This window comes from Embiotoca jacksoni, unplaced genomic scaffold (genome assembly GCF_022577435.1).
Source record: "Embiotoca jacksoni isolate LCO1_2020_lvr unplaced genomic scaffold, fEmbJac1.0.p SCAF_2, whole genome shotgun sequence".
NCBI classification, from domain to species: Eukaryota; Metazoa; Chordata; class Actinopteri; family Embiotocidae; genus Embiotoca; species Embiotoca jacksoni.
The window spans coordinates 20187097-20195631 of NW_027185340.1; the positions used below are offsets into that span (position 1 = coordinate 20187097).

At 39.1% G+C, this 8535-nt stretch overlaps 1 protein-coding gene across 1 annotated transcript in view; it reads right to left on the reverse strand.

Moving 5' to 3' along the window:
* Positions 1-7814, reverse strand: part of arhgef49 (Rho guanine nucleotide exchange factor 49) — a 61445-nt gene extending 53631 nt beyond the window's left edge. The window contains exon 1 of the mRNA XM_069154971.1: positions 7555-7814. The gene's annotated coding sequence lies outside the window, so the exon portion shown is untranslated. The remainder of the gene's footprint in view (positions 1-7554) is intronic.
* Between the last annotated feature and the right edge of the window lie 721 nt (positions 7815-8535).

Below are 8535 nucleotides of genomic sequence, written 5' to 3' on the forward strand. Positions count from 1 at the left end.
ACCCATAACGAGTTGACAGGGAAAAATAGAATCTGTTTTTCACAATTTTTTTCTCCTTTGATAACTCAAGTAGACAGGGTGCGTGATATAAAAATGTATTTTATTTGTAATTTGACATAGTAACTTTTCTGGGAACTTCATTCAGAAGTAGTTTATAGACACATAGATTAACCAATACATTAAAAACTTGCTGCGGCACTTTTCAGCAGCGTCCCGGTAACATCTCAGCGCTCCGCTTCCCTCAAAACATGCAGGTTTATCTTTGACGGAGACCGGACACAAGCCGTGTCGAACTGCATAGAGCACGTCAGCCCAAGCACCATTCTTGATGGAAATAGTAGAATATGTTGAGTTTAACACGGGTGTTAATAGAAAGTCTGATCCCATTGTTAAATTTTTTCTTCAGTTCGGAATAAAAGAAAGAAAAATGTAATGGTAGCTCGGTGAATTAAATTTGGGACAGAGGTAGAACTTGACAGATGCATTAAAGCATGCAGCGAAGAGAAAGAAGACAGAAAAGAGGAGCAGAAAATGAGAGTGGGTTTACCAATGCCTGTCAGCAAAGGAAAAGGAAAAAGGTTGGATGTGGACGGAGAGTGAGCACAGCTGGAGCCTTGTCTGCAGCCTTACTCCTGGTTGCACCAGATGATGGGTGGAGAGGGCACGCACTAAGGGAGCTTTTACCGTGCCACAGGCTGTCAGCGAGGTTATGCTTTTAAATAATGACTGCACTGAAAGGACGCTGCTGCTGCTGCTGCTGCTGCTCGCTGAGGTAACTTTAAAGTAACCAACTCAATCTCTGGTCTGATTTACTGTTGTAGAAACCTTCCTTATAATCACTTAAACCAGGTGATACTACAGACATGAGTGATTTAGGGAGTGGTAAATATGTCAGGTAAAATTAGCAACATCTTTTGTGGCGACATAAAGACGCAATATGAGACACTTAAAATGTAACCTTTATGTTTATTTTGGTCTTCTGATTTGCTCAAATGATGAAACATTTTTATACCGGCCTTTTTATTTATCACTACGTCAGGGATTATGAACCACCAGAGCAGGTTTTGTCCCACTGTATGTTAATACTACCAGCCTAATAAACCTGAATGGATTATGCAGGCTGATCCAGATAATAATATTATGGAATGAAGGCCACATTAGATAAGCTTATACCTCTCAGGGCGCACACAGACATTAGAAATTAATGATGTGAGCAACTAGACCTTCAAAAATTGTGTTTCTCATGTGAAATGGTAAAATATTTGGTTTTAGACAATCAAATGCCGCACAGAAGGCAGCAAACAACCTAAACAGAGACAATCAGTGTGTACAGTGAAAATGTTTTCTTAGCATTTTTATAGCCCATGATCCCCATTTTATGTTTTGGATGGACCACAACCTAGTGGAAACCTCCAGGGCTGAAAAATGAAGACAACACAGAAGTGTCAAAAACGGTAGTTCCTTGAATGACCACTGGCTCCAAATCAGAGTCTATTTGTCTCTAGGGCTCATTTCAAGACAACTCTACGGGGAGAGAGTTTTTATATTAGTCCACCATGTAAACTGTATTAATGCTCAAAGTTAGAAATAATTAAGGACAGGGATGCTTTGAGTGATGGGTAGGTACCATCACAGTTGGCTTGTTGTTATCAGTTTTTTAGCCCTTACTGCCCGCTATAGAGCTATACAGACACAGACTCTCCACATCACCGGTTTTAGCAATAAGGCTTCGTTTGGCCCGCCTCAGCTCCACCCATGCACCACCTCTGCTTTTCTTTTTAGAAAAGCCAGGAGTTAGGTGGAGTCAGGCACTGCGAAGATGGAGTCATCCACACTGAGCTTCAAAACCCCTCTTCAGGAAGCCTATGGGCTATTACCACAACAACTGGGGACGGACCTATAAACGCAAACATCTATCACTGTCTGTCTGTTTCAAATTAAAAGCCCTGTAGCATTTTATTATTATTTAATTATAATCATAATACATTTGCAGAGTAACATTATTACACATTGTAGTATTGGATTCTTACAACCAATACATTTACTGTTGTACAGTAGCTGCTAATCTCACCTGCTTATTGTATCTCAATATTTTGCCTGTAAAAGTATGCAATGGAGTTAAAAGTAAATTATATTCCTCTGAGATGGAGTGGGGTGGAGCTATAAAGAACCAGAAAATGGGAGGACTGCACTATGAATACCATACAGTTGTATTTAGCAACCATACTTGAATAAATACCCCACAAGGCATCTCATGCCCAAGGCTGAGCATCTCATGGTTGGATTCCATATTTGTTACTGGATAAAAAAAAGACTGATAAACTGTCCATGTCCTTCACAGCACTTGTCTTTTTTAACTGCAGCGTGTGCTCCCTGTGTGTTTTGCTGAAGAGATCTGAGCCAACCATCCCAGCCAGCCTTGTCAGACTGACAGCGCATGAACTTGTATTAGCATTTTATCAAGTGACCTTCGTGCTCTCCAGTCTGCTGCTTAAAAACAGTTTTCTTTTTTGCTCTAGCCTTCATTTTTTCCACTCAGTAAATACACAATAAGCAGCTCAACCTGAACCACGTCACTCAAAACTGCTCAAGTGGGACAGATTACTGACTTTGAACGGTGAGCGCTGCGTCTCCGAGATTATGGAGACATATTTTGAGCGTAAACGGGAATAATCAACCATTTCACCTCCAGCAGCGGTTCATTGCTGCATCAACTGCCTGATTGTTAATTACTCCGCTGGTAATTAGTGGTTGTTCACAATTGGGATAAGGACTCCAGACTGTCATCCACCCACAATGCATTTTTCTGAATGTGTGCAGTGGTAAAAGAAGGGAGGATGGGTGACAAACATTAACCAATACCAACACACACAGAGTCGGTCCTGCTGCCTTCATGTGGCTGTGCATGCAGCTGTGACTGATGTTCTAACAGGACACGGGGGGATGTGTTATAGTTCATCCTGCAGGCAGGATACAAGAACAAAGGAGGTCCTCGGGGGACAACAGAGTTCAGTGTGTAAGGGTTTGATGCTGTTTGGCTGCCTCCAACACACTCCCATTATCATTTATATTTAACTTACTTTATTGTTTTGGCCTTGATATCCCAAATAGAAATCGCTAAATGAGCTCCCATCAGCCTTAATATGAGAGTGGCCTTCTGCAGTGCAGCATTCGGGCCAGATATTTTAAATTTTACTGTGTATTTTATGCAGGTGAAATCACTGTGTTCTAGAATTGAGAGCATTCCTCCAACCAAGGCTGAGTGCCTTTTGAATGATATCAACAACAAAGAGGAGGGTTTTTACAGTAAGTACATTCATCTAGACTCTGGTGTGTTTGGTGCTATTTAAAAAAGAAATGTATTTCCCAAAATGTAAAAAAAGTACATCTATACATTTCTGAGAAGTCTGAGGTACAACTTATTCAAACCATGTGAATGTTTGCGCCCTTACAAGACTCAAGTCAATAGAAACTGCTGGTACTGGCTGTACAGTACATGATGGGGCTGGATGATCCGGTTGAAATCCTCCATCCATTATCTACACTCACTTATACAGTGGAGCGTCATGGGCGCTGTGGAGCCTATCACACCTTTCATTGGGTGAGATGTGGGGAATAGCCTGGGCAAATAACCAGTCTATCATACGACTGACAGAAAACCATTCACACTCAGTCACTCCTCTGAATGCTCACACGAGCTTAAACAGTGTAAACTCAAGGTCTACTTGCTTTATCAGAGCTTTAAGCTGACTTTCACAGCCTTTCTCAGTTGATGACCATATATTACTATACAATGCAATAATACAAATGTGAACTAATCAAATTGATGTTTCGTGAAATGATCTAATCTATGATGACCAAAAACTAATTTTGTTAAATACATGTTGCATGAAATCCTTAATTTGGATAATAATAATAATAATCACAGTATGACATTATATTTGCTATATTTATCAACTTAAAGTTTAAGTTAATAAACCTTAAGTTAATAAATTTAGATTTGCATTTTCTTTTTAATCATAAAGAAGGTCTAGGTGTGATATAAATACTGTGAAATTGTCAAAACAATGAGTAAACGGATAAATGGACAGCCTGTAATCAGCAATTGAGCCGTTTGAACATCCGTAAGAGTGTGATGTCACAAACTCACTCCTGTCATATGTTCGCACTCTGCACAGTTCACTGTCCAACCTTTAAGTGCAAGAAAACACCAAGTGGGCAGTCTGTCGTAGAGATACCAAACTTCAGGACTGAAGAAAACCTGTGGTTGGCCTGGTAAAGACACAAACACAAAACAGCCTGTACTTAGTCGAGCTCCGGAGAGAAGGTGAAGAAAGGAGATATAAAACTGTACTGAGATGGTTTTTGGTACTTAAAACTTGAAAAATATCTTCTTATGGATATCGAGACTGCACATAAAACACTGGAAACATTTAAAAAGTGACCTTTAAAGAGACAGTTTGTTAGCTGAAAATGGATGATACAAACAAGACAAAAACTTGTTTGATTTTGAGTGCAGTTCCTGACTCTGTCCACCAACATGGTATCATAGCAGATTATCATTCGTAGTTTTATGCTCCGTTTGTCTGACAACATACTGTTTGCTACTATCTTCATATTTAGCATTTAAAGAAATTCATATCACTGATCTTATGGAAATTAAAACTGTAGTCGTAAAAGATGGTGTCATTTCTGAGTTAGTTGTACAGTAGTACAAGATACACTTCACAACATGGAACCGTAATCCTTTAATGACCCGAGTAATGAACATGATTTAAGACCAATGTAATTCGAAGTCAGTGGACTAAAAGAAGCACCCGATCTCAGCCGATAAGTTAATGGAAGGTAATTATACTCTGTCCAACCGAGCTGATCTTTCTCCATAGCAAAACCAGTATATTACAATGGCTGTCACAAGTGTAAACATTAGCATTTGAGGGCTCCAGGGCCCTGAGTATACCTGCCACGCATTTCTGCTGGCTTAGCCTGACAGACCGACCCGTCTCATTAAATCCAGTGCAATTGACTCCCATTTAACTATGTGTGTATGTGTGTGTGTCTGTGTGTGTGTATGCATGTGTGTGTGCGTGCGTGTGTTTGAAGCCCACAGGAAGCTGTGAGAGTCTGCAGGTTCACTGCTTGACCTTTTATCACATCCCCGCGCTGACTGAGTCCATGTAGAGATCAGATCAGGAGCAACAAAGCCACACTCTGTGCAGGGAAATTTATGAGACTCTACAGTGTGGGTTCTGTCACGGAGCTAAACATTAGACTTTCTGTAACTTCAAAGCTGATTTTAAATTTGCTGAAAAGCTCAAATTTAACTTAAACTTAAAAATGATTTAAAGGCCGCTCTGAAGCCTTCAAGACGTGGAATCTAATTCTACATCTTTCTGGTGAAGAAATATAACTCTGGATTTTAATTTGAATCATTTTTACCTTAAGCAAACACCTACTAACTTCTATACAGAATCACATGACAATAATAACATTAATTTGCAAATACAGGACCCATTTACAGTGAGGTAAATGCAGTTCAATGATGATGTAAACTGGGAAGGTTTTAACTGATAATTCTGAAACTGACGGCCTTCATAATGCTAGTTTATGCAAATATTCTCCTCTCATCCAAAATGAAGAGTACTCACTCTGACATAAATGTCTCCATCTTTGCACGTATAAATATACCAAAGTCAAACCCATATTTACAGTTAAGTTCATTATGACTACCAAACTAACTAATCCATCAAATTCCAGTCTACTGATAAGTTCATTTAAAATAGCTGAGACTCAGGAAAAGGCCTTGGTAAAATTCCTCCAAGCATGATGGACAACAGAAGAGATCGTCACAGTTAGTGTTCACTAGCAAAACTAATCCATTAGTCAATAATGTGATTTCTCTTAATGAGCAAATCGTTTCTGCTTAAAAACATGGCGAACGCTGTGCAAGCTAAGCAGTAAAACGTTTCAAGGTGCAGTAATTCCTCTGCTGCAGGCCTTTGTGAGAGCGCCTGTGACTATTCAGATGGTTTTCCAGTCATGTGACCATCATCTTGGAAAAAAAAAAAGACTCCAACTAAGTCCTTTTTCATTAAAAATGTATGCACAGCAAGCCTGAGGTCCCACTATACAGTATTTTCCATTCCTAGAAGAAAACAAAGAATCTGCTGCTGTCGTGCAAATAGCACTATTTTACCGTATTCATTAACATTATCTGATTGCAGCCTGGATGTCTGCCAGGATTCCCATCAGCCCTAGAGGCATTTCCAGTCATGGCTTGGATGCACCTGCCTGCCTGCAGTATCCCAGCCATCCAGAAAAATGTTGTACTGAAGGAGTCCCAGGTGGATCTGATAGACTCCATGGACTCATAACGGGAAATAAGGACTGACTGCGCTGCTTTTCTTATTCCATTTACTAAATGGTAGCACAAAGAGAGAGCAGAAAATCTAAACAAATGCAGACATTATTCCACTCCTGCACTCTCCCATCTTATTGGACACTGCAGGTAAAATCCTCCTCCATGTGAGGCTGCAGGACTGTTTGAGGACAGTGTCCAGCTGTCGAGACAGTTCCCAAAGGTGAAGGGAGTCCAACCTGCCAGCTGCTGCTCTCCTTTGATTGAAGTAATGACATTTAGTTATTTAGTGTGAGTCCGATCATCATGTGTTGTGTAGCCTGAGTTCTGATTAGTAGTAGTCTATTATTTGATCAGTTAAAGGTCAATTTAACAATGAGATCATTATTTATGGAATTTAATAAAGACTGAAATAAAAACTATTTGAAGGTCATTGTTTCTGAAATGTAAAAATGTCCAGATGCTTTTGTTTTACTGTAAATTAAATATCTTGCTCCCAACTGTTTTAAAATGATGGAGCATGAACTGTAAATGTCCAAATTTCCCTTTTGATTTGAGGACTTGAAACAGATTACTGAGCTTCAAAACAGTGGCTGATTAAAAATCTCTCCAAAAAAAAAAATCACAATAATAGTAGCAATACATGTCAATATATTATCTTCTGTGACCATTATTGCAATATATTTGAGGCCACTGGCTTGTTCATTAGACAGAAAAAGGACTGAAGATGCCACTTTTGGGTTCCCTCAAGTTGTGATGAGCAATTTTACCTACAGTGAAAGTATGAATATATTACTCTCTCAAGATGATATTTGCAGCTAATTTACACCACACAGATAAATATTTCATTATTGAAAGACCAGAAGCAAAAACACAAAGTGATACTATGACAGAATAAGAGAGATGAAATGCAAAATATATCATCAAGCCCTATAAAACAAGGTAATATAGGTTATGTGCCTCAAACTGGGCTCTGTGTATAAAGAGTGCTATAGTAATTATGGGAGAAGCGTTAAGTACATTAAGATCAGTGTAACATTTTAACTGAGGACCACAAACCCCCACAGGGACTTCAGGTGAATTGCAACATTGACTGTTGAGGCAACGTGCTTGTTGCATTAATCACTGTTATATCTGTGTTTTCATATCTGGACAAAATCCCTGTTAAATCATCCGTTCTTCAGCAGGCTACTTACTCAAAGTTACTTTCAAGACGCCTTCCCATCGGAGAGAAGAAGTCGCGCTCGTGTCCGGGTTCAGATTCAGGGTGCAGGTTGAATCCTCGCAGCTCCTCACAATTAAGGATCTGATGACAGTTGCAGACCGGAGTCCGTGCACGCTGCACGGTAACGGCAGTGACAGAAAACCACGCTCAGCTCGGTTCATCCGTTCATCCCCCGTTCTTCCCTCGTGGTGTTTCGGGGTATTTTACGGGAGGATCTCGGATACGCGACCTCTTTCATTTGCGGCTTTCTCCTTGGGAACTGCTGCCTCCAGGCTCGGCTCGTAAATCAAAAACTCCCAATTTTGAAATCAGGATTAGCTGAATATGACTTCACTTTAGAGACTGACGACAACGTGGTAGTGGAGTGATTTAAATTGTAACAAATACGGAAGATAATGTTAGAAAAGCAGGTTTTTGGTGGCTTCTTTTATTATTTGTTGTTTACTACTTTTTGGCAAGGCAGTCGATCAATAAAACTAATAAATGCACCATTGGTAAAAAAAAAAAAAAAAAAAATGAGAAAAAAATGTCTCACGGGTTTCAATTACATCCTATGACAAAGGCTATCTTTAGTGGCTTTTTTATTTTGAAAATAAATCAAAAGACCTAGGGCCACATTAGGTAAACAGGGCAAATTGATGTTTTAAAAGTGGTTTTTTTTCATTATTATTATTATTATTATTATTATTAAAAATTGCAGTTAAATTATTTGTATAGAATGCTGGGGAAAAAAAACACAATAGACACCAAAACATTTTCCATATCGGCAAGAAAAGCAAGTGTAGGATAAAATTTTGACTTTTGCAAGATTATTTAAGATTTATTGTATTTGACTACATGTGCATAATAGCCAAGCATCACAATATTGTTGGTAAAGGCTACATATTATAGCCTAGAAACAGATTAAATGACTCATATCATGCTATAGATGTCTACATATAGTGTAAGATTG